At 47.3% G+C, this 21,759-nt stretch overlaps 28 non-coding genes across 28 annotated transcripts; all 28 read left to right on the top strand.

Moving 5' to 3' along the window:
- Positions 1 to 348: 348 nt before the first annotated feature.
- Trnar-ucg lies at positions 349 to 421 on the top strand. Its single transcript has one exon. It is a non-coding gene; the product is annotated as a tRNA-Arg (tRNA).
- Positions 422 to 859: 438 nt separating this feature from the next.
- On the top strand, positions 860 to 932 carry Trnak-cuu. Its single transcript has one exon. It is a non-coding gene; the product is annotated as a tRNA-Lys (tRNA).
- A 321-nt stretch (positions 933 to 1,253) lies between these two features.
- Positions 1,254 to 1,325, top strand: Trnat-agu. Its single transcript has one exon. It is a non-coding gene; the product is annotated as a tRNA-Thr (tRNA).
- A 548-nt stretch (positions 1,326 to 1,873) lies between these two features.
- On the top strand, positions 1,874 to 1,946 carry Trnar-ucg. The gene has a single exon. It is a non-coding gene; the product is annotated as a tRNA-Arg (tRNA).
- Positions 1,947 to 2,369: 423 nt separating this feature from the next.
- On the top strand, positions 2,370 to 2,442 carry Trnak-cuu. The gene has a single exon. It is a non-coding gene; the product is annotated as a tRNA-Lys (tRNA).
- Positions 2,443 to 2,763: 321 nt separating this feature from the next.
- Trnat-agu lies at positions 2,764 to 2,835 on the top strand. The gene has a single exon. It is a non-coding gene; the product is annotated as a tRNA-Thr (tRNA).
- A 557-nt stretch (positions 2,836 to 3,392) lies between these two features.
- On the top strand, positions 3,393 to 3,465 carry Trnar-ucg. The gene has a single exon. It is a non-coding gene; the product is annotated as a tRNA-Arg (tRNA).
- Positions 3,466 to 3,903: 438 nt separating this feature from the next.
- On the top strand, positions 3,904 to 3,976 carry Trnak-cuu. The gene has a single exon. It is a non-coding gene; the product is annotated as a tRNA-Lys (tRNA).
- A 321-nt stretch (positions 3,977 to 4,297) lies between these two features.
- On the top strand, positions 4,298 to 4,369 carry Trnat-agu. The gene has a single exon. It is a non-coding gene; the product is annotated as a tRNA-Thr (tRNA).
- A 557-nt stretch (positions 4,370 to 4,926) lies between these two features.
- Positions 4,927 to 4,999, top strand: Trnar-ucg. The gene has a single exon. It is a non-coding gene; the product is annotated as a tRNA-Arg (tRNA).
- A 423-nt stretch (positions 5,000 to 5,422) lies between these two features.
- Trnak-cuu lies at positions 5,423 to 5,495 on the top strand. The gene has a single exon. It is a non-coding gene; the product is annotated as a tRNA-Lys (tRNA).
- A 321-nt stretch (positions 5,496 to 5,816) lies between these two features.
- On the top strand, positions 5,817 to 5,888 carry Trnat-ugu. The gene has a single exon. It is a non-coding gene; the product is annotated as a tRNA-Thr (tRNA).
- Positions 5,889 to 6,972: 1,084 nt separating this feature from the next.
- Trnak-cuu lies at positions 6,973 to 7,045 on the top strand. The gene has a single exon. It is a non-coding gene; the product is annotated as a tRNA-Lys (tRNA).
- A 321-nt stretch (positions 7,046 to 7,366) lies between these two features.
- Positions 7,367 to 7,438, top strand: Trnat-agu. The gene has a single exon. It is a non-coding gene; the product is annotated as a tRNA-Thr (tRNA).
- A 1,625-nt stretch (positions 7,439 to 9,063) lies between these two features.
- Trnar-ucg lies at positions 9,064 to 9,136 on the top strand. Its single transcript has one exon. It is a non-coding gene; the product is annotated as a tRNA-Arg (tRNA).
- Positions 9,137 to 9,574: 438 nt separating this feature from the next.
- On the top strand, positions 9,575 to 9,647 carry Trnak-cuu. Its single transcript has one exon. It is a non-coding gene; the product is annotated as a tRNA-Lys (tRNA).
- Positions 9,648 to 16,016: 6,369 nt separating this feature from the next.
- Trnar-ucg lies at positions 16,017 to 16,089 on the top strand. The gene has a single exon. It is a non-coding gene; the product is annotated as a tRNA-Arg (tRNA).
- Positions 16,090 to 16,527: 438 nt separating this feature from the next.
- On the top strand, positions 16,528 to 16,600 carry Trnak-cuu. The gene has a single exon. It is a non-coding gene; the product is annotated as a tRNA-Lys (tRNA).
- A 321-nt stretch (positions 16,601 to 16,921) lies between these two features.
- Trnat-agu lies at positions 16,922 to 16,993 on the top strand. The gene has a single exon. It is a non-coding gene; the product is annotated as a tRNA-Thr (tRNA).
- Positions 16,994 to 17,565: 572 nt separating this feature from the next.
- Trnar-ucg lies at positions 17,566 to 17,638 on the top strand. The gene has a single exon. It is a non-coding gene; the product is annotated as a tRNA-Arg (tRNA).
- A 423-nt stretch (positions 17,639 to 18,061) lies between these two features.
- On the top strand, positions 18,062 to 18,134 carry Trnak-cuu. Its single transcript has one exon. It is a non-coding gene; the product is annotated as a tRNA-Lys (tRNA).
- Positions 18,135 to 18,455: 321 nt separating this feature from the next.
- Trnat-agu lies at positions 18,456 to 18,527 on the top strand. The gene has a single exon. It is a non-coding gene; the product is annotated as a tRNA-Thr (tRNA).
- Positions 18,528 to 19,087: 560 nt separating this feature from the next.
- Positions 19,088 to 19,160, top strand: Trnar-ucg. The gene has a single exon. It is a non-coding gene; the product is annotated as a tRNA-Arg (tRNA).
- A 438-nt stretch (positions 19,161 to 19,598) lies between these two features.
- Positions 19,599 to 19,671, top strand: Trnak-cuu. Its single transcript has one exon. It is a non-coding gene; the product is annotated as a tRNA-Lys (tRNA).
- Positions 19,672 to 19,990: 319 nt separating this feature from the next.
- Trnat-agu lies at positions 19,991 to 20,064 on the top strand. Its single transcript has one exon. It is a non-coding gene; the product is annotated as a tRNA-Thr (tRNA).
- A 548-nt stretch (positions 20,065 to 20,612) lies between these two features.
- On the top strand, positions 20,613 to 20,685 carry Trnar-ucg. The gene has a single exon. It is a non-coding gene; the product is annotated as a tRNA-Arg (tRNA).
- Positions 20,686 to 21,108: 423 nt separating this feature from the next.
- Positions 21,109 to 21,181, top strand: Trnak-cuu. Its single transcript has one exon. It is a non-coding gene; the product is annotated as a tRNA-Lys (tRNA).
- Positions 21,182 to 21,502: 321 nt separating this feature from the next.
- Trnat-agu lies at positions 21,503 to 21,574 on the top strand. Its single transcript has one exon. It is a non-coding gene; the product is annotated as a tRNA-Thr (tRNA).
- Positions 21,575 to 21,759: the final 185 nt, after the last annotated feature.

Here is a 21,759-nt window from a genome sequence, read left to right as displayed (position 1 = left end):
CTACCCCTGGTAGAGACCCTCGCGGTTGTCGTCGTCGTCGTCGTCGTCGTCGTCGGCGCCGCCGCCGCTTTGGTAATAGCGGCAACTCGCCATTGTATGACATAGGGTGAGGCACCTTCTGCAAGCGACTGAGATGGCAGTAAGCGATTGAAGCTGATTTGCAACCTCTTGTTTGATCAGCGTCACAAGGGCTTGAATGTAACTTGCGATGGGACACAGCAAGAAGTAGCGTCGCCTTTTTAGTACTGAAATTGGAGATGGAGAATTGCGTCAAAGATGGGAAATTCATTCCGGCAAGCGTACAAATGGCGACAATGAGGTGTGTGTGGGGAAGCATATTGCGCCAGTGACCGTGTGGCCTAATGGATAACGCGTCGGACTTCGGATCCGAAGATTGCAGGTTCGAATCCTGTCACGGTCGAGTTTTTCCAGTTCTGCAAAAGATGCATGCTGTTTTACTGAGTTGTTTGAGTACTACAAATCTAGTTGAAAGTTGCTGCTGTCCGCTTCCTGGCTGCAAACCGGCGTCTACCTGAAGCTCAAGCAAGACAAAGGGGTTGTGTAGCGAAATTTTCGGCACAGTGCCGATCAGGAGAGATTTTTGGAACTACTGCGTCTGACTCAGGACCCAAGAGCTACGCCACAGGCGTCTGCGCACAGTCGAGCATGTGTGTTGAATAATGGTGCTGATAGCCACGTATCATTTCAAGTAGATTTGATGCCTTTCGGAAAATTTATTTCATTGAATAGGAATTGTAGCTCATTTGTGGCAGCAGGAAATAAGCTGTAGTCAAAAGGATCTTCCATAGATGGTCACAGGTCGCATAAATACTGTATGGCTCGTGACGCGTTGTGTGGAGCACGGCAAGCTCAGTCGGTAGAGCATTAGACTCTTAATCTCAGGGTCGTGGGTTCGAGCCCCACGCTGGGCGGCGCGAAATTTTCTGTCTACGCGGATGCAACCTGCGCCCCTCTCGTGAGCCTTGCGTAATGAACGTAACGGGTTACGACGATGCCTAGCTTCGTATGAATATCAGAGGAATGGTTTTTGAAGCTGAAAGTAGCTCTGAAATGAAATAAAAGTGTTGTTTTGGAATTTTAGGCGTACATCGATATCGTGTGAGATGTGTAGGAAAGCAGCAGCTGTGCTAACTAAATACAAATAATGGTCGCTAATGCGGTGCGTTTCCAGCTGAAGGGCTCCAATTGACTGGTCCATAAGATTGAAGTACCCGAAATGTGCACTAGGCGGCGCCTCCTTAGCTCAGTGGCAGAGTGCTGGTCTAGTAAACCAGAGGTCGTGAGTTCGATCCTCACAGGAGGCAAAAGAACTTTGTAACCGCCCCTTCTAACGTAGATCTTTCGAAAAAAGCGGTCATGGATATAAAAAATTATGAATGGGTTCGGTATTTAAGAAATGCTCTCGCAAATGAGTAGTGCGAATGGTGCTATTAAAGTAGGCACCAGAAACTGCTGCTTTTGGCAGTCTCTGGAGAATGCCGACGTGGAATACTTAGTTCTTGTGATGTATTTCCTACCCCTGGTAGAGACCCTCGCGGTTGTCGTCGTCGTCGTCGTCGGCGCCACCGCCGCTTTGGTAATAGCGGCAACTCGCCATTGTATGACATAGGGTGAGGCACCTTCTGCAAGCGACTGAGATGGCAGTAAGCGATTGAAGCTGATTTGCAACCTCTTGTTTGATCAGCGTCACAAGGGCTTGAATGTAACTTGCGATGGGACACAGCAAGAAGTAGCGTCGCCTTTTTAGTACTGAAATTGGAGATGGAGAATTGCGTCAAAGATGGGAAATTCATTCCGGCAAGCGTACAAATGGCGACAATGAGGTGTGTGTGGGGAAGCATATTGCGCCAGTGACCGTGTGGCCTAATGGATAAGGCGTCGGACTTCGGATCCGAAGATTGCAGGTTCGAATCCTGTCACGGTCGAGTTTTTCCAGTTCTGCAAAAGATGCATGCTGTTTTACTGAGTTGTTTGAGTACTACAAATCTAGTTGAAAGTTGCTGCTGTCCGCTTCCTGGCTGCAAACCGGCGTCTACCTGAAGCTCAAGCTAGACAAAGGGGTTGTGTATCGAAATTTTCGGCACAGTGCCGATCAGGAGAGATTTTTGGAACAGGACCCAAGAGCTACGCCACAGGCGTCTGCGCACAGTCGAGCATGTGTGTTGAATAATGGTGCTGATAGCCACGTATCATTTCAAGTAGATTTGATGCCTTTCGGAAAATTTATTTCATTGAATAGGAATTGTAGCTCATTTGTGGCAGCAGGAAATAAGCTGTAGTCAAAAGGATCTTCCATAGATGGTCGCAGGTCGCATAAATACTGTATGGCTCGTGACGCGTTGTGTGGAGCACGGCAAGTTCTGTCGGTAGAGCATGAGACTCTTAATCTCAGGGTCGTGGGTTCGAGCCCCACGCTGGGCGGCGCAAAATTTTCTGTCTACGCGGATGCAACCTGCGCCCCTCTCGTGAGCCTTGCGTAATGAACGTAACGGGTTACGACGATGCCTAGCTTCGTATGAATATCAGAGGAATGGTTTTTGAAGCTGAAAGTAGCTCTGAAATGAAATAAAAGTGTTGTTTTGGAATTTTAGGCGTACATCGATATCGTGTGAGATGTGTAGGAAAGCAGCAGCTGTGCTAACTAAATACAAATAATGGTCGCTAATGCGGTGCGTTTCCAGCTGAAGGGCTCCGATTGACTGGTCCATAAGATTGAAGTACCCGAAATGTGCACTAGGCGGCGCCTCCTTAGCTCAGTGGCAGAGCGCTGGTCTAGTAAACCAGAGGTCGTGAGTTCGATCCTCACAGGAGGCAAAAGAATTTTGTAACAGCCCCTTCTAACGTAGATCTTTCGAAAAAAGCGGTCAAGGATATAAAAAATTATGAATGGGTTCGGTATTTAAGAAATGCTCTCGCAAATGAATAGTGCGAATGGTGCTATTAAAGTAGGCACCAGAAACTGCTGCTTTTGGCAGTCTCCCGAGAATGCCGACGTGGAATACTTAGTTCTTGTGATGTATTTTCTACCCCTGGTAGAGACCCTCGCGGTTGTCGTCGTCGTCGTCGTCGTCGTCGTCGGCGCCGCCGCCGCTTTGGTAATAGCGGCAACTCGCCATTGTATGACATAGGGTGAGGCACCTTCTGCAAGCGACTGAGATGGCAGTAAGCGATTGAAGCTGATTTGCAACCTCTTGTTTGATCAGCGTCACAAGGGCTTGAATGTAACTTGCGATGGGACACAGCAAGAAGTAGCGTCGCCTTTTTAGTACTGAAATTGGAGATGGAGAATTGCGTCAAAGATGGGAAATTCATTCCGGCAAGCGTACAAATGGCGACAATGAGGTGTGTGTGGGGAAGCATATTGCGCCAGTGACCGTGTGGCCTAATGGATAACGCGTCGGACTTCGGATCCGAAGATTGCAGGTTCGAATCCTGTCACGGTCGAGTTTTTCCAGTTCTGCAAAAGATGCATGCTGTTTTACTGAGTTGTTTGAGTACTACAAATCTAGTTGAAAGTTGCTGCTGTCCGCTTCCTGGCTGCAAACCGGCGTCTACCTGAAGCTCAAGCAAGACAAAGGGGTTGTGTAGCGAAATTTTCGGCACAGTGCCGATCAGGAGAGATTTTTGGAACTACTGCGTCTGACTCAGGACCCAAGAGCTACGCCACAGGCGTCTGCGCACAGTCGAGCATGTGTGTTGAATAATGGTGCTGATAGCCACGTATCATTTCAAGTAGATTTGATGCCTTTCGGAAAATTTATTTCATTGAATAGGAATTGTAGCTCATTTGTGGCAGCAGGAAATAAGCTGTAGTCAAAAGGATCTTCCATAGATGGTCACAGGTCGCATAAATACTGTATGGCTCGTGACGCGTTGTGTGGAGCACGGCAAGCTCAGTCGGTAGAGCATGAGACTCTTAATCTCAGGGTCGTGGGTTCGAGCCCCACGCTGGGCGGCGCGAAATTTTCTGTCTACGCGGATGCAACCTGCGCCCCTCTCGTGAGCCTTGCGTAATGAACGTAACGGGTTACGACGATGCCTAGCTTCGTATGAATATCAGAGGAATGGTTTTTGAAGCTGAAAGTAGCTCTGAAATGAAATAAAAGTGTTGTTTTGGAATTTTAGGCGTACATCGATATCGTGTGAGATGTGTAGGAAAGCAGCAGCTGTGCTAACTAAATACAAATAATGGTCGCTAATGCGGTGCGTTTCCAGCTGAAGGGCTCCAATTGACTGGTCCATAAGATTGAAGTACCCGAAATGTGCACTAGGCGGCGCCTCCTTAGCTCAGTGGCAGAGTGCTGGTCTAGTAAACCAGAGGTCGTGAGTTCGATCCTCACAGGAGGCAAAAGAACTTTGTAACCGCCCCTTCTAACGTAGATCTTTCGAAAAAAGCGGTCATGGATATAAAAAATTATGAATGGGTTCGGTATTTAAGAAATGCTCTCGCAAATGAGTAGTGCGAATGGTGCTATTAAAGTAGGCACCAGAAACTGCTGCTTTTGGCAGTCTCTGGAGAATGCCGACGTGGAATACTTAGTTCTTGTGATGTATTTCCTACCCCTGGTAGAGACCCTCGCGGTTGTCGTCGTCGTCGTCGTCGTCGTCGTCGGCGCCACCGCCGCTTTGGTAATAGCGGCAACTCGCCATTGTATGACATAGGGTGAGGCACCTTCTGCAAGCGACTGAGATGGCAGTAAGCGATTGAAGCTGATTTGCAACCTCTTGTTTGATCAGCGTCACAAGGGCTTGAATGTAACTTGCGATGGGACACAGCAAGAAGTAGCGTCGCCTTTTTAGTACTGAAATTGGAGATGGAGAATTGCGTCAAAGATGGGAAATTCATTCCGGCAAGCGTACAAATGGCGACAATGAGGTGTGTGTGGGGAAGCATATTGCGCCAGTGACCGTGTGGCCTAATGGATAACGCGTCGGACTTCGGATCCGAAGATTGCAGGTTCGAATCCTGTCACGGTCGAGTTTTTCCAGTTCTGCAAAAGATGCATGCTGTTTTACTGAGTTGTTTGAGTACTACAAATCTAGTTGAAAGTTGCTGCTGTCCGCTTCCTGGCTGCAAACCGGCGTCTACCTGAAGCTCAAGCTAGACAAAGGGGTTGTGTAGCGAAATTTTCGGCACAGTGCCGATCAGGAGAGATTTTTGGAACAGGACCCAAGAGCTACGCCACAGGCGTCTGCGCACAGTCGAGCATGTGTGTTGAATAATGGTGCTGATAGCCACGTATCATTTCAAGTAGATTTCATGCCTTTTGGAAAATTTATTTCATTGAATAGGAATTGTAGCTCATTTGTGGCAGCAGGAAATAAGCTGTAGTCAAAAGGATCTTCCATAGATGGTCGCAGGTCGCATAAATACTGTATGGCTCGTGACGCGTTGTGTGGAGCACGGCAAGCTCAGTCGGTAGAGCATGAGACTCTTAATCTCAGGGTCGTGGGTTCGAGCCCCACGCTGGGCGGCGCAAAATTTTCTGTCTACGCGGATGCAACCTGCGCCCCTCTCGTGAGCCTTGCGTAATGAACGTAACGGGTTACGACGATGCCTAGCTTCGTATGAATATCAGAGGAATGGTTTTTGAAGCTGAAAGTAGCTCTGAAATGAAATAAAAGTGTTGTTTTGGAATTTTAGGCGTACATCGATATCGTGTGAGATGTGTAGGAAAGCAGCAGCTGTGCTAACTAAATACAAATAATGGTCGCTAATGCGGTGCGTTTCCAGCTGAAGGGCTCCAATTGACTGGTCCATAAGATTGAAGTACCCGAAATGTGCACTAGGCGGCGCCTCCTTAGCTCAGTGGCAGAGCGCTGGTCTTGTAAACCAGAGGTCGTGAGTTCGATCCTCACAGGAGGCAAAAGAATTTTGTAACAGCCCCTTCTAACGTAGATCTTTCGAAAAAAGCGGTCAAGGATATAAAAAAATTATGAATGGGTTCGGTATTTAAGAAATGCTCTCGCAAATGAATAGTGCGAATGGTGCTATTAAAGTAGGCACCAGAAACTGCTGCTTTTGGCAGTCTCCGGAGAATGCCGACGTGGAATACTTAGTTCTTGTGATGTATTTTCTACCCCTGGTAGAGACCCTCGCGGTTGTCGTCGTCGTCGTCGTCGTCGTCGTCGTCGTCGTCGTCGTCGGCGCCGCCGCCGCTTTGGTAATAGCGGCAACTCGCCATTGTATGACATCGGGTGAGGCACCTTCTGCAAGCGACTGAGATGGCAGTAAGCGATTGAAGCTGATTTGCAACCTCTTGTTTGATCAGCGTCACAAGGGCTTGAATGTAACTTGCGATGGGACACAGCAAGAAGTAGCGTCGCCTTTTTAGTACTGAAATTGGAGATGGAGAATTGCGTCAAAGATGGGAAATTCATTCCGGCAAGCGTACAAATGGCGACAATGAGGTGTGTGTGGGGAAGCATATTGCGCCAGTGACCGTGTGGCCTAATGGATAACGCGTCGGACTTCGGATCCGAAGATTGCATGTTCGAATCCTGTCACGGTCGAGTTTTTCCAGTTCTGCAAAAGATGCATGCTGTTTTACTGAGTTGTTTGAGTACTACAAATCTAGTTGAAAGTTGCTGCTGTCCGCTTCCTGGCTGCAAACCGGCGTCTACCTGAAGCTCAAGCAAGACAAAGGGGTTGTGTAGCGAAATTTTCGGCACAGTGCCGATCAGGAGAAATTTTTGGAACTACTGCGTCTGACTCAGGACCCAAGAGCTACGCCACAGGCGTCTGCGCACAGTCGAGCATGTGTGTTGAATAATGGTGCTGATAGCCACGTATCATTTCAAGTAGATTTGATGCCTTTCGGAAAATTTATTTCATTGAATAGGAATTGTAGCTCATTTGTGGCAGCAGGAAATAAGCTGTAGTCAAAAGGATCTTCCATAGATGGTCGCAGGTCGCATAAATACTGTATGGCTCGTGACGCGTTGTGTGGAGCACGGCAAGCTCAGTCGGTAGAGCATGAGACTCTTAATCTCAGGGTCGTGGGTTCGAGCCCCACGCTGGGCGGCGCAAAATTTTCTGTCTACGCGGATGCAACCTGCGCCCCTCTCGTGAGCCTTGCGTAATGAACGTAACGGGTTACGACGATGCCTAGCTTCGTATGAATATCAGAGGAATGGTTTTTGAAGCTGAAAGTAGCTCTGAAATGAAATAAAAGTGTTGTTTTGGAATTTTAGGCGTACATCGATATCGTGTGAGATGTGTAGGAAAGCAGCAGCTGTGCTAACTAAATACAAATAATGGTCGCTAATGCGGTGCGTTTCCAGCTGAAGGGCTCCAATTGACTGGTCCATAAGATTGAAGTACCCGAAATGTGCACTAGGCGGCGCCTCCTTAGCTCAGTGGCAGAGTGCTGGTCTAGTAAACCAGAGGTCGTGAGTTCGATCCTCACAGGAGGCAAAAGAATTTTGTAACAGCCCCTTCTAACGTAGATCTTTCGAAAAAAGCGGTCAAGGATATAAAAAATTATGAATGGGTTCGGTATTTAAGAAATGCTCTCGCAAATGAATAGTGCGAATGGTGCTATTAAAGTAGGCACCAGAAACTGCTGCTTTCCTCTGTTATGCCAGCGTCGCCTGGATCTCCGCCCCCACCCGCTTTTACAAGGCTCTCCAAATCCTTGAACGTCATGCGCTCCGCCTTGCCTTCCGTATCCGCCTTCCTTCCCCCACACGGCTCCTGTATGAACTGATCCCCTTCCCCCACCTCCTCTTGTTCCTCCAACATCTCCGCATCCTTTACATTGTTCGCAGGGTTGATCCCCCCCACCCTCTGGTTTCCTCCTTCCTCTCCACCCCTCGCCCGTTGCCGCGCCTCTATCGCTGTATTCCTCCCTCTCTCCACCTCCACACCCTCCATCTCCTTCATCAGGGCAATTTCCAACGCCTCCCCCTCCCGGATGACGAACTTCGCCGTGACATATACCCTTCCTTCCAACTATAACCCGGCCTTGTTCCCCCCCCCCCTCCCCAGGGCCCCCTTCTCCTCTTTCCTCCTTCTCCCAGAGCGGATTCTCCTCCATCCCCCCCTCCCCTGAGACCCTGCACCCCATACTTGCCTCTCTCCTTCCCACATCCCTCCCTACCTGGCCCTCTTCCGAGCGACCCCCATTCCCCTCCCCCATCTCTTCCCCTCCCTCCCTTCTTCAGGTCTCCCTCATCTCCTTGAACCTGGCAGATCCTCTGTATTGATCATCATCAGTGTGCCACATCAGTGTTGTATTTCGTGCTATTTCTCGTGTGCGTCCAGAGGTGTGATTTTAATTGTGTACTGCCTTGAGGTTCGCCGTCAGTGTGCTATGCCATCCGTCAACACCTTCATGCTCCAGTCATACTGTGCCTTGTGTTCTTTTAATCGTCGCAGAGTGTGGCCTTTTGTGTGTGCTACTTTTAAACAGTTTTTTTTTATCTCCATTTTACAGTCACCCCGTTTTTTTGTATATTGCCTTCCATGATGTTCTCCCTTTTGTATATCTATGTTTGCCTTCTTCTCTCCTTTGCTGTTTTTCAATGTCTTCTATTGTTTTGTTCTATGTCTTTCGGCTGAAGAGCAGCGCATATGCTGCTGCCAGCCCGCCCCGATGGGGAATTGAAATACAATAAAGAAAAAAAAAAAAAAAAAACTACTGCTTTTGGCAGTCTCTGGAGAATGCCGACGTGGAATACTTAGTTCTTGTGATGTATTTTCTACCCCTGGTAGAGACCCTTGCGGTTGTCGTCGTCGTCGTCGTCAGCGCCGCCGCCGCTTTGGTAATAGCGGCAACTCGCCATTGTATGACATAGGCTGAGGCACCTTCTGCAAGCGACTGAGATGGCAGTAAGCGATTGAAGCTGATTTGCAACCTCTTGTTTGATCAGCGTCACAAGGGCTTGAATGTAACTTGCGATGGGACACAGCAAGAAGTAGCGTCGCCTTTTTAGTACTGAAATTGGAGATGGAGAATTGCGTCAAAGATGGGAAATTCATTCCGGAAAGCGTACAAATGGCGACAATGAGGTGTGTGTGGGGAAGCATATTGCGCCAGTGACCGTGTGGCCTAATGGATAACGCGTCGGACTTCGGATCCGAAGATTGCAGGTTCGAATCCTGTCACGGTCGAGTTTTTCCAGTTCTGCAAAAGATGCATGCTGTTTTACTGAGTTGTTTGAGTACTACAAATCTAGTTGAAAGTTGCTGCTGTCCGCTTCCTGGCTGCAAACCGGCGTCTACCTGAAGCTCAAGCAAGACAAAGGGGTTGTGTAGCGAAATTTTCGGCACAGTGCCGATCAGGAGAAATTTTTGGAACTACTGCGTCTGACTCAGGACCCAAGAGCTACGCCACAGGCGTCTGCGCACAGTCGAGCATGTGTGTTGAATAATGGTGCTGATAGCCACGTATCATTTCAAGTAGATTTGATGCCTTTCGGAAAATTTATTTCATTGAATAGGAATTGTAGCTCATTTGTGGCAGCATGAAATAAGCTGTAGTCAAAAGGATCTTCCATAGATGGTCGCAGGTCGCATAAATACTGTATGGCTCGTGACGCGTTGTGTGGAGCACGGCAAGCTCAGTCGGTAGAGCATGAGACTCTTAATCTCAGGGTCGTGGGTTCGAGCCCCACGCTGGGCGGCGCAAAATTTTCTGTCTACGCGGATGCAACCTGCGCCCCTCTCGTGAGCCTTGCGTAATGAACGTAACGGGTTACGACGATGCCTAGCTTCGTATGAATATCAGAGGAATGGTTTTTGAAGCTGAAAGTAGCTCTGAAATGAAATAAAAGTGTTGTTTTGGAATTTTAGGCGTACATCGATATCGTGTGAGATGTGTAGGAAAGCAGCAGCTGTGCTAACTAAATACAAATAATGGTCGCTAATGCGGTGCGTTTCCAGCTGAAGGGCTCCGATTGACTGGTCCATAAGATTGAAGTACCCGAAATGTGCACTAGGCGGCGCCTCTTTAGCTCAGTGGATGTCAGTTCCGCTTGCGACGCCGTGCAGGTCGCACGTGTTGTGCCTTCGCTCCGCAATAGCGTGTGCAAGCCGTGACTACTTTCGTTGTTTACGTTGTTTGCTAGATTTGCTGTCTTGTGCATCCGTCACTTCACTTCGCTTTTAGTGTTTTGTGTCGTTCTGTGTTAGCGGTCTCGACCGTTTAATAAGTGGATATGTCGTCCAGGTTGTTCCCAAGGAAATGTACTCTGTGTTTCGAATTTGACAAGTCTACACGTCATGTTCAACCGAGTTCCATGGAAGTTCACGATTTCATAGTGGATGTCATTGGTATTACGTCTGACCAGGTTCATACTGCCTATTACGACACAGATCTCTACTGTTTCTTCGTCAAGTTGTTAAACCCTGTGTTACTGGAGAGGATTCTGTTAAAACATGGTAGCAGAGCTGAGTTCCGTCATCGTGACGCCTCGGTGAGTACTGTTCTCATATCCAATGCTGATGTAGAATATAAAAATGTCCGTGTGTACAACCTGCCGCCGGAAGTTGAAAACTGTTATTTACGTGAGATTTTGACGAAGTATGGGGAGGTCAAGCAAATCCGTAACGAACGTTGGTCTAGCCAACATCGGTTACAGTGTTTTAGTGGCGTCCGGTCAGTCGAAATGCACGTCAAGCAAGATATCCCCTCCCATCTTATTGTTTGTGGGTATAAAGTGCATGTCACCTACAGTGGGCAACCAGGCACATGCTTTATTTGTAACGAAACTGGCCACTTGCGTACGAACTGCCCTAAACGTGTCTTTGTTCTCAAAAGTACTTTGGAACAGCGTAGAAAATTGACATTGGCCGATCTTGTTAGGGAGGCACCAATCACGGACATCGAACGCCCTAGTGATAGTGAAATATTGCCCCCAGAGCCTGGTTTGCCTGTTGCCGACTTTCCACCCTTTCCTTCAAAACCGGTTACAGATCCGCCTGCTTCCAAATCTGACGTGCAGCTGCTGAGCCACAAACGGCGACGAACGTATGATGATGATAGTCCGGACGAAGATCTCCAGGAATTAGAACATGACGTCCCGAAAGAGATGCCGGTTACGGTTACTAACTCACGTTTTTCTGAACCGTCGCACGCAGCTGTCGACGTTGCGGCTATTGACGTCATTCCGAGTGACGTACAGGCAGCTTTGGCATCACAACAGCCGAGCCCGCCGCCTGAAGTCGCGACGTCACCACAGGACGAATCACAACAAGCGCGTGCTCCCGATAAGCATAACGAGGAAGGCAGTATTTGTGTACAAACTGAAGGAAGTCAAAGTCCGTCTACAAACAAACACGCAGTTCGTGCTAGTGACAACAAACAAACTTGTCCACCTTCTGAGTCAGTTCTTTCTGCAGATCAGATGGCTGAGGCGTCACATCCCGTTATGGACTGCGAAGTCACTCAGGACCCTCCCACGCCTCCGTCTGCCGATGTGTTCCCTAGCAGAGCACGTAGTAGGACCAAAGTTCAACCCAACGTCAACGCAGTACGGAAGAAAAACAAACCCAACGACACCCAAGTGACTGTTCGTGATCCTCCCGACAATGCAGACCATTCCGAAGTTTCTATGCCCTTGTAATGCGACCAGTGTTGTTTAGTGACCCTTTCCGTACCTCACTGTACTAATGGCACAAGCGTACAAATTCGTCTCCCTGAACATAAATAAGATTCGATCTGATCTCAAAATTGCGGCCCTACAGCAGTTTCTATACGAATCTGACGCTGATATTGTGTTGTTACAGGAAGTTACTGTTTTGAATCTCTTCATCTCTGGTTTTAAAACCATATCAAACGTTGCTCCTGAGGAAAGTACAGGTACCGCACTTTTAATACGGGAAGGTATTCCAGTTGGGGAGATCGAGTTTTTAGATTCCGGTCGAGGAGTGGGCTGTAAAATTTTTGATGTCACCCTTGTTAACTTATATGCCCCGTCAGGCAACAGCAACAAATTCGAACGGTCACGTTTTTATAAGGAGGATGTTACGTATCTGTTGCGGGGAAGTCCTCAAAACCTGATAATAGGAGGTGACTTTAACTGTGTTCTACGTAAAAACGATCAGTCCCCTAATTTTAACTACTGTAAAGAACTGCACGAGCTAGTTAAGAATATTAAGCTGAAAGATGCTTGGGAACTGCAGTATCCTACTTTAGTTAAATTCACTTTTTTCACCGTTACTTCATGCAGCCGTCTGGATAGAATTTATCTATCGGACTGCATCAGTGACCGACTCCTAGCGGTTGACGTAATCCCGGCTAGTTTTACCGACCATTGCGCTGTTGCGGCAACAATTCACTTAAATCGACAGCCTACCAAATTATTTCGTTCCCCGTGGATGTTAAACATATCGCATCTGGCGGACGCTGAATTATTTGACGTTATCAGACATGTGTGGGAAACTTGTTTGCGTTCCATCACTTTTTATCCGACTAAAGCGATGTGGTGGACCACTGTTGCCAAACCAAAGCTTCGAAAAAGTCTCATTTATTATAGTGCTCAGAAAGCACGCGCCTGCAAGAAGACCTTTGAGTTTTACTACACTGTGTTGCGACAATTGTATGATTCATCCACTGCGACCAACACTAACTTTCCATCAATTCAACGTGTCAAGGCTAAACTTGTCAGCTTGAAGCGTCAACAATTGGAAGGTCTGAAAGTTAAATCCAAACCTAAATCTGTTTTAGCCGACGAAATGACATCTATGTACCATTTATTCAAGCATTTATCACGCCGCCGCCGGGCTTTCATTGATGTTTTGGAAAGAGATAATGGGGAATTACTCTCTACTCAAGCGGCCATTATTAGTGAAATTCACCAACATTTCCAACGACTGTATTCCAGTGAGATTGTCAATGAACCTGCTGTCAGTGCAGTGGTCAATGTTTTTGATAGGGCGATTAGTCCTGCTGACAATGTCGACTTTTTATCGGATTTCACTCCCGAGGAAGTTTTAGCCTTGATCTCCAAGTCGCCTTCTTTTAAATCGCCTGGTCCTGATGGTTTGCCCAAGGAATTTTATACCAAATTCTGGAATGTCCTTGGTGGTACTTTTACTGAAATTGCTAATGAAGTCATGAGTGGTGGTCCTCTTCCTGCCGACTTGAAAGTGGGTAGAATTGTTTTAGTCCCGAAGAGAACTGGTCACAAGCGAGTTGATAATCTCCGTCCAATCACATTATTGAACTTTGATTATAAAACGATTGCCCGAGCGATTAATAGCAGAATGGCCCCCATCCTTGGGAAAGTTATTTATTCACATCAGTCTTGCCTTCCAGGGAGATCCATTATGACTCCGGTTGCAGAGTACAGAGACGTTATTTCAGTAGCGGCCGTAACCAACATCAAATGTGCTTTCCTTTTTCTTGACTTTTGCAAAGCTTTTGACCGCGTTAGTCATCACTATTTAGAACGCATCCTGCAACGAATTGGACTCGAAGAACGAGCTGTGGCAGTCATTCGGAATATGATAACCGGCATTACTGCTAGGATCACAGTTAACGGTCAGCTGACACAAGCTGTTAGCATACGACGCGGTGTACCGCAAGGCAGTCCGTTGTCGATGTCGCTCTTTGTTTTGTCGCTCGAGCCATTTCTGAAGAGATTGTGTATCACATTAAGTGGCCTTTCTGTCTTAGGGAGCAATCTTACTGTGAGGGCTTACGCCGATGATGTTGCTGTTATCCTACGTCATGAGTCTGAAGTGGCCCAATTGCGGGCTGAGATTGATACTTACAGCACTGCTTCTGGGGCGAAACTCAGTGAGGGTAAATGTAAGGTTCTACGCTTACGGGGCTTCGAATCTCTTGCTATACCGTGGGCGCAGATCGTCGAACAACATGTTGCTCTGGGTATCATCATCGATAGGTGTCCCTTACGTATGGCAGCTAAAAACTGGAAACTTACTGCCAATCGCATACAGGGAGCTATAGTGGAAAACACCTGGCGATCGACAAATATCCTCCAGAAGATCAGGATTTTGAATACATACATACTCTGTAAAGCTTATTATGTCGCTCAGGTGTTCCCTCTTCCCAAAATGCAAGCCCATAAGATCATGCGTTTGTCCAGCAGGTTTGTGTGGCTCGGTCATATTTTTAAGTTAACCTATACCACACTGTCTAAGTCAGTGCAAGCTGGGGGCCTGCAACTCAATGATATCCGTCGAAAGGCGACAGCACTCTATATAAAACGAACAACTGTGATAATTACCACGATGCCCCATACTATCACATCGAAGCTGTTTCGCATTGTTCGCCCTAAATGTATGAAACCGCCAATTGACATCGGTAAACTCAACTTTCAATTGCAACATGTCGGTGTTTATTACCTCGAAATTAGTTACTTAGGTGACAGTGTTTTCACAAGTCCTTGTCTCACGACAGTGTTCTTACTTGCTCAGTGGCAGAAGTACGAAGCTCCAACTACAATTGAAATGCACTACCCAAGAATCGTCTGGACGGCAGTGTGGACCAATATTACTCTAAAAATTCATTCCTCCGATGTGATTTCCGCCTGGTATAAAGTTGTCCACAATCTTGTTCCAACCAACGAAAAACTCAACCGCATTGGCTTAAGTGCTACTGACAACTGCCTCAAATGTGGATTGGTAGACACTCTGAGGCACAGGTTTACTTGCTGCGGGCATCAGTTCAACTGGCATTGGGTGCGGAAACGATTGGCGCTGCTCACACGTAGCACTGAAAGTCTTTATACAACTGATATCCTCCTGTGGCCTGATACACGGTTTTACCCCAAAACGAAAAACAATACTGTTATGTGGATGCTGGGTCATTTTGTCACTTACGTCATCACTAACCACGGAGAAGACAATATTACTGCCTTTACTGCTTATATGGAAACGGCATATTGGCGAAGAAACCAGTTCCCGCACATTAAAAGGGATTTTGGAAACATGTTAAAAATACTGTTTGAGAAACAGGGAATTGGGTGATTCTAAAGTCAATCCACGATTACTGTTAACATTTCCACGGTGAAGTTCCCAAGTACAAGCGAACACTGAATACTATTTTCGTTATCGTTTCACCTATGGCGCTTGAAGAACCTGAAGTTTTCTTTTCTTTCTTATTCCTCATTATTTGTTTTTTGCGGGAAGAGACATTTTTTTTTTCCCTTGGTTTTGAGAGAGATTTCTATTTTTCGTTGCACTTATATTACAAAGAAGACGAGGCAATGAACTCCTTGTAATCCGGAAGAACCAGTATTCTTTTTGTGTACTGTTGTACGACGCCAGTGAATCTGGAGACTTTGATTTCTTTTGACTATAGCTGATGAAGCTCGCCAAGGACGGCATTCATGGAGAGCGCAAGGAGGGCTGTAAGGGGAGAAGGGAGGCCCTAAAATAAAAAAAAAAAAAAAAAAAAAAAAAAAAAAAAGTGGCAGAGCGCTGGTCTAGTAAACCAGAGGTCGTGAGTTCGATCCTCACAGGAGGCAAAAGAATTTTGTAACAGCCCCTTCTAACGTAGATCTTTCGAAAAAAGCGGTGAAGGATATAAAAAATTATGAATGGGTTCGGTATTTAAGAAATGCTCTCGCAAATGAATAGTGCGAATGGTGCTATTAAAGTAGGCACCAGAAACTGCTGCTTTTGGCAGTCTCCGGAGAATGCCGACGTGGAATACTTTGTTCTTGTGATGTATTTTCTACCCCTGGTAGAGACCCTCGCGGTTGTCGTCGTCGTCGTCGTCGTCGGCGGCGGCACCGCCGCCGCTTTGGTAATAGCGGCAACTCGCCATTGTATGACATAGGGTGAGGCACCTTCTGCAAGCGACTGAGATGGCAGTAAGCGATTGAAGCTGATTTGCAACCTCTTGTTTGATCAGCGTCACAAGGGCTTGAATGTAACTTGCGATGGGACACGGCAAGAAGTAGCGTCGCCTTTTTAGTACTGAAATTGGAGATGGAGAATTGCGTCAAAGATGGGAAATTCATTCCGGCAAGCGTACAAATGGCGACAATGAGGTGTGTGTGGGGAAGCATATTGCGCCAGTGACCGTGTGGCCTAATGGATAAGGCGTCGGACTTCGGATCCGAAGATTGCAGGTTCGAATCCTGTCATGGTCGAGTTTTTCCAGTTCTGCAAAAGATGCATGCTGTTTTACTGAGTTGTTTGAGTACTACAAATCTAGTTGAAAGTTGCTGCTGTCCGCTTCCTGGCTGCAAACCGGCGTCTACCTGAAGCTCAAGCAAGACAAAGGGGTTGTGTAGCGAAATTTTCGGCACAGTGCCGATCAGGAGAGATTTTTGGAACTACTGCGTCTGACTCAGGACCCAAGAGCTACGCCACAGGCGTCTGCGCACAGTCGAGCATGTGTGTTGAATAATGGTGCTGATAGCCACGTATCATTTCAAGTAGATTTGATGCCTTTCGGAAAATTTATTTCATTGAATAGGAATTGTAGCTCATTTGTGGCAGCAGGAAATAAGCTGTAGTCAAAAGGATCTTCCATAGATGGTCGCAGGTCGCATAAATACTGTATGGCTCGTGACGCGTTGTGTGGAGCACGGCAAGCTCAGTCGGTAGAGCATGAGACTCTTAATCTCAGGGTCGTGGGTTCGAGCCCCACGCTGGGCGGCGCAAAATTTTCTGTCTACGCGGATGCAACCTGCGCCCCTCTCGTGAGCCTTGCGTAATGAACGTAACGGGTTACGACGATGCCTAGCTTCGTATGAATATCAGAGGAATGGTTTTTGAAGCTGAAAGTAGCTCTGAAATGAAATAAAAGTGTTGTTTTGGAATTTTAGGCGTACATCGATATCGTGTGAGATGTGTAGGAAAGCAGCAGCTGTGCTAACTAAATACAAATAATGGTCGCTAATGCGGTGCGTTTCCAGCTGAAGGGCTCCGATTGACTGGTCCATAAGATTGAAGTACCCGAAATGTGCACTAGGCGGCGCCTCCTTAGCTCAGTGGCAGAGCGCTGGTCTAGTAAACCAGAGGTCGTGAGTTCGATCCTCACAGGAGGCAAAAGAATTTTGTAACAGCCCCTTCTAACGTAGATCTTTCGAAAAAAGCGGTCAAGGATATAAAAAATTATGAATGGGTTCGGTATTTAAGAAATGCTCTCGCAAATGAATAGTGCGAATGGTGCTATTAAAGTAGGCACCAGAAACTGCTGCTTTTGGCAGTCTCCCGAGAATGCCGACGTGGAATACTTAGTTCTTGTGATGTATTTTCTACCCCTGGTAGAGGCCCTCGCGGTTGTCGTCGTCGTCGTCGTCGTCGTCGTCGTCGTCGTCGTCGTCGGCGCCGCCGCCGCTTTGGTAATAGCGGCAACTCGCCATTGTATGACATAGGGTGAGGCACCTTCTGCAAGCGACTGAGATGGCAGTAAGCGATTGAAGCTGATTTGCAACCTCTTGTTTGATCAGCGTCACAAGGGCTTGAATGTAACTTGCGATGGGACACAGCAAGAAGTAGCGTCGCCTTTTTAGTACTGGAATTGGAGATGGAGAATTGCGTCAAAGATGGGAAATTCATTCCGGCAAGCGTACAAATGGCGACAATGAGGTGTGTGTGGGGAAGCATATTGCGCCAGTGACCGTGTGGCCTAATGGATAAGGCGTCGGACTTCGGATCCGAAGATTGCAGGTTCGAATCCTGTCACGGTCGAGTTTTTCCAGTTCTGCAAAAGATGCATGCTGTTTTACTGAGTTGTTTGAGTACTACAAATCTAGTTGAAAGTTGCTGCTGTCCGCTTCCTGGCTGCAAACCGGCGTCTACCTGAAGCTCAAGCAAGACAAAGGGGTTGTGTAGCGAAATTTTCGGCACAGTGCCGATCAGGAGAGATTTTTGGAACAGGACCCAAGAGCTACGCCACAGGCGTCTGCGCACAGTCGAGCATGTGTGTTGAATAATGGTGCTGATAGCCACGTATCATTTCAAGTAGATTTGATGCCTTTCGGAAAATTTATTTCATTCAATAGGAATTGTAGCTCATTTGTGGCAGCAGGAAATAAGCTGTAGTCAAAAGGATCTTCCATAGATGGTCGCAGGTCGCATAAATACTGTATGGCTCGTGACGCGTTGTGTGGAGCACGGCAAGCTCAGTCGGTAGAGCATGAGACTCTTAATCTCAGGGTCGTGGGTTCGAGCCCCACGCTGGGCGGCGCAAAATTTTCTGTCTACGCGGATGCAACCTGCGCCCCTCTCGTGAGCCTTGCGTAATGAACGTAACGGGTTACGACGATGCCTAGCTTCGTATGAATATCAGAGGAATGGTTTTTGAAGCTGAAAGTAGCTCTGAAATGAAATAAAAGTGTTGTTTTGGAATTTTAGGCGTACATCGATATCGTGTGAGATGTGTAGGAAAGCAGCAGCTGTGCTAACTAAATACAAATAATGGTCGCTAATGCGGTGCGTTTCCAGCTGAAGGGCTCCGATTGACTGGTCCATAAGATTGAAGTACCCGAAATGTGCACTAGGCGGCGCCTCCTTAGCTCAGTGGCAGAGCGCTGGTCTAGTAAACCAGAGGTCGTGAGTTCGATCCTCACAGGAGGCAAAAGAATTTTGTAACAGCCCCTTCTAACGTAGATCTTTCGAAAAAAGCGGTCAAGGATATAAAAAATTATGAATGGGTTCGGTATTTAAGAAATGCTCTCGCAAATGAATAGTGCGAATGGTGCTATTAAAGTAGGCACCAGAAACTGCTGCTTTTGGCAGTCTCTGGAGAATGCCGACGTGGAATACTTAGTTCTTGTGATGTATTTTCTACCCCTGGTAGAGACCCTCGCGGTCGTCGTCGTCGTCGTCGTCGTCGTCGTCGTCGTCGCCGCCGCCGCTTTGGTAATTGCGGCAACTCGCCATTGTATGACATAGGGTGAGGCACATTCTGCAAGCGACTGAGATGGCAGTAAGCGATTGAAGCTGATTTGCAACCTCTTGTTTGATCAGCGTCACAAGGGCTTGAATGTAACTTGCGATGGGACACGGCAAGAAGTAGCGTCGCCTTTTTAGTACTGAAATTGGAGATGGAGAATTGCGTCAAACATGGGAAATTCATTCCGGCAAGCGTACAAATGGCCACAATGAGGTGTGTGTGGGGAAGCATATTGCGCCAGTGACCGTGTGGCCTAATGGATAAGGCGTCGGACTTCGGATCCGAAGATTGCAGGTTCGAATCCTGTCACGGTCGAGTTTTTCCAGTTCTGCAAAAGATGCATGCTGTTTTACTGAGTTGTTTGAGTACTACAAATCTAGTTGAAAGTTGCTGCTGTCCGCTTCCTGGCTGCAAACCGGCGTCTACCTGAAGCTCAAGCAAGACAAAGGGGTTGTGTAGCGAAATTTTCGGCACAGTGCCGATCAGGAGAGATTTTTGGAACTACTGCGTCTGACTCAGGACCCAAGAGCTACGCCACAGGCGTCTGCGCACAGTCGAGCATGTGTGTTGAATAATGGTGCTGATAGCCACGTATCATTTCAAGTAGATTTGATGCCTTTCGGAAAATTTATTTCATTGAATAGGAATTGTAGCTCATTTGTGGCAGCAGGAAATAAGCTGTAGTCAAAAGGATCTTCCATAGATGGTCGCAGGTCGCATAAATACTGTATGGCTCGTGACGCGTTGTGTGGAGCACGGCAAGCTCAGTCGGTAGAGCATGAGACTCTTAATCTCAGGGTCGTGGGTTCGAGCCCCACGCTGGGCGGCGCAAAATTTTCTGTCTACGCGGATGCAACCTGCGCCCCTCTCGTGAGCCTTGCGTAATGAACGTAACGGGTTACGACGATGCCTAGCTTCGTATGAATATCAGAGGAATGGTTTTTGAAGCTGAAAGTAGCTCTGAAATGAAATAAAAGTGTTGTTTTGGAATTTTAGGCGTACATCGATATCGTGTGAGATGTGTAGGAAAGCAGCAGCTGTGCTAACTAAATACAAATAATGGTCGCTAATGCGGTGCGTTTCCAGCTGAAGCGCTCCGATTGACTGGTCCATAAGATTGAAGTACCCGAAATGTGCACTAGGCGGCCCCTCCTTAGCTCAGTGGCAGAGCGCTGGTCTAGTAAACCAGAGGTCGTGAGTTCGATCCTCACAGGAGGCAAAAGAATTTTGTAACAGCCCCTTCTAACGTAGATCTTTCGAAAAAAGCGGTCAAGGATATAAAAAATTATGAATGGGTTCGGTATTTAAGAAATGCTCTCGCAAATGAATAGTGCGAATGGTGCTATTAAAGTAGGCACCAGAAACTGCTGCTTTTGGCAGTCTCCGGAGAATGCCGACGTGGAATACTTAGTTCTTGTGATGTATTTTCTACCCCTGGTTGAGACCCTCGCGGTTGTCGTCGTCGTCGTCGTCGGCGCCGCCGCCGCTTTGGTAATAGCGGCAACTCGCCATTGTATGACATAGGGTGAGGCACCTTCTGCAAGCGACTGAGATGGCAGTAAGCGATTGAAGCTGATTTGCAACCTCTTGTTTGATCAGCGTCACAAGGGCTTGAATGTAACTTGCGATGGGACACAGCAAGAAGTAGCGTCGCCATTTTGGTACTGAAATTGGAGATGGAGAATTGCGTCAAAGATGGGAAATTCATTCCGGCAAGCGTACAAATGGCGACAATGAGGTGTGTGTGGGGAAGCATATTGCGCCAGTGACCGTGTGGCCTAATGGATAAGGCGTCGGACTTCGGATCCGAAGATTGCAGGTTCGAATCCTGTCACGGTCGAGTTTTTCCAGTTCTGCAAAAGATGCATGCTGTTTTACTGAGTTGTTTGAGTACTACAAATCTAGTTGAAAGTTGCTGCTGTCCGCTTCCTGGCTGCAAACCGGCGTCTACCTGAAGCTCAAGCAAGACAAAGGGGTTGTGTAGCGAAATTTTCGGCACAGTGCCGATCAGGAGAGATTTTTGGAACAGGACCCAAGAGCTACGCCACAGGCGTCTGCGCACAGTCGAGCATGTGTGTTGAATAATGGTGCTGATAGCCACGTATCATTTCAAGTAGATTTGATGCCTTTCGGAAAATTTATTTCATTCAATAGGAATTGTAGCTCATTTGTGGCAGCAGGAAATAAGCTGTAGTCAAAAGGATCTTCCATAGATGGTCGCAGGTCGCATAAATACTGTATGGCTCGTGACGCGTTGTGTGGAGCACGGCAAGCTCAGTCGGTAGAGCATGAGACTCTTAATCTCAGGGTCGTGGGTTCGAGCCCCACGCTGGGCGGCGCAAAATTTTCTGTCTACGCGGATGCAACCTGCGCCCCTCTCGTGAGCCTTGCGTAATGAACGTAACGGGTTACGACGATGCCTAGCTTCGTATGAATATCAGAGGAATGGTTTTTGAAGCTGAAAGTAGCTCTGAAATGAAATAAAAGTGTTGTTTTGGAATTTTAGGCGTACATCGATATCGTGTGAGATGTGTAGGAAAGCAGCAGCTGTGCTAACTAAATACAAATAATGGTCGCTAATGCGGTGCGTTTCCAGCTGAAGGGCTCCGATTGACTGGTCCATAAGATTGAAGTACCCGAAATGCGCACTAGGCGGCGCCTCCTTAGCTCAGTGGCAGAGCGCTGGTCTAGTAAACCAGAGGTCGTGAGTTCGATCCTCACAGAAGGCAAAAGAATTTTGTAACAGCCCCTTCTAACGTAGATCTTTCGAAAAAAGCGGTCAAGGATATAAAAAATTATGAATGGGTTCGGTATTTAAGAAATGCTCTCGCAAATGAATAGTGCGAATGGTGCTATTAAAGTAGGCACCAGAAACTGCTGCTTTTGGCAGTCTCTGGAGAATGCCGACGTGGAA

Source organism: Schistocerca piceifrons, unplaced genomic scaffold (genome assembly GCF_021461385.2).
Source record: "Schistocerca piceifrons isolate TAMUIC-IGC-003096 unplaced genomic scaffold, iqSchPice1.1 HiC_scaffold_1772, whole genome shotgun sequence".
NCBI classification, from domain to species: domain Eukaryota; kingdom Metazoa; phylum Arthropoda; class Insecta; order Orthoptera; family Acrididae; genus Schistocerca; species Schistocerca piceifrons.
Note: the sequence above shows the minus strand (reverse complement) of the source record. Positions and strands in the feature narration are given on the sequence as shown.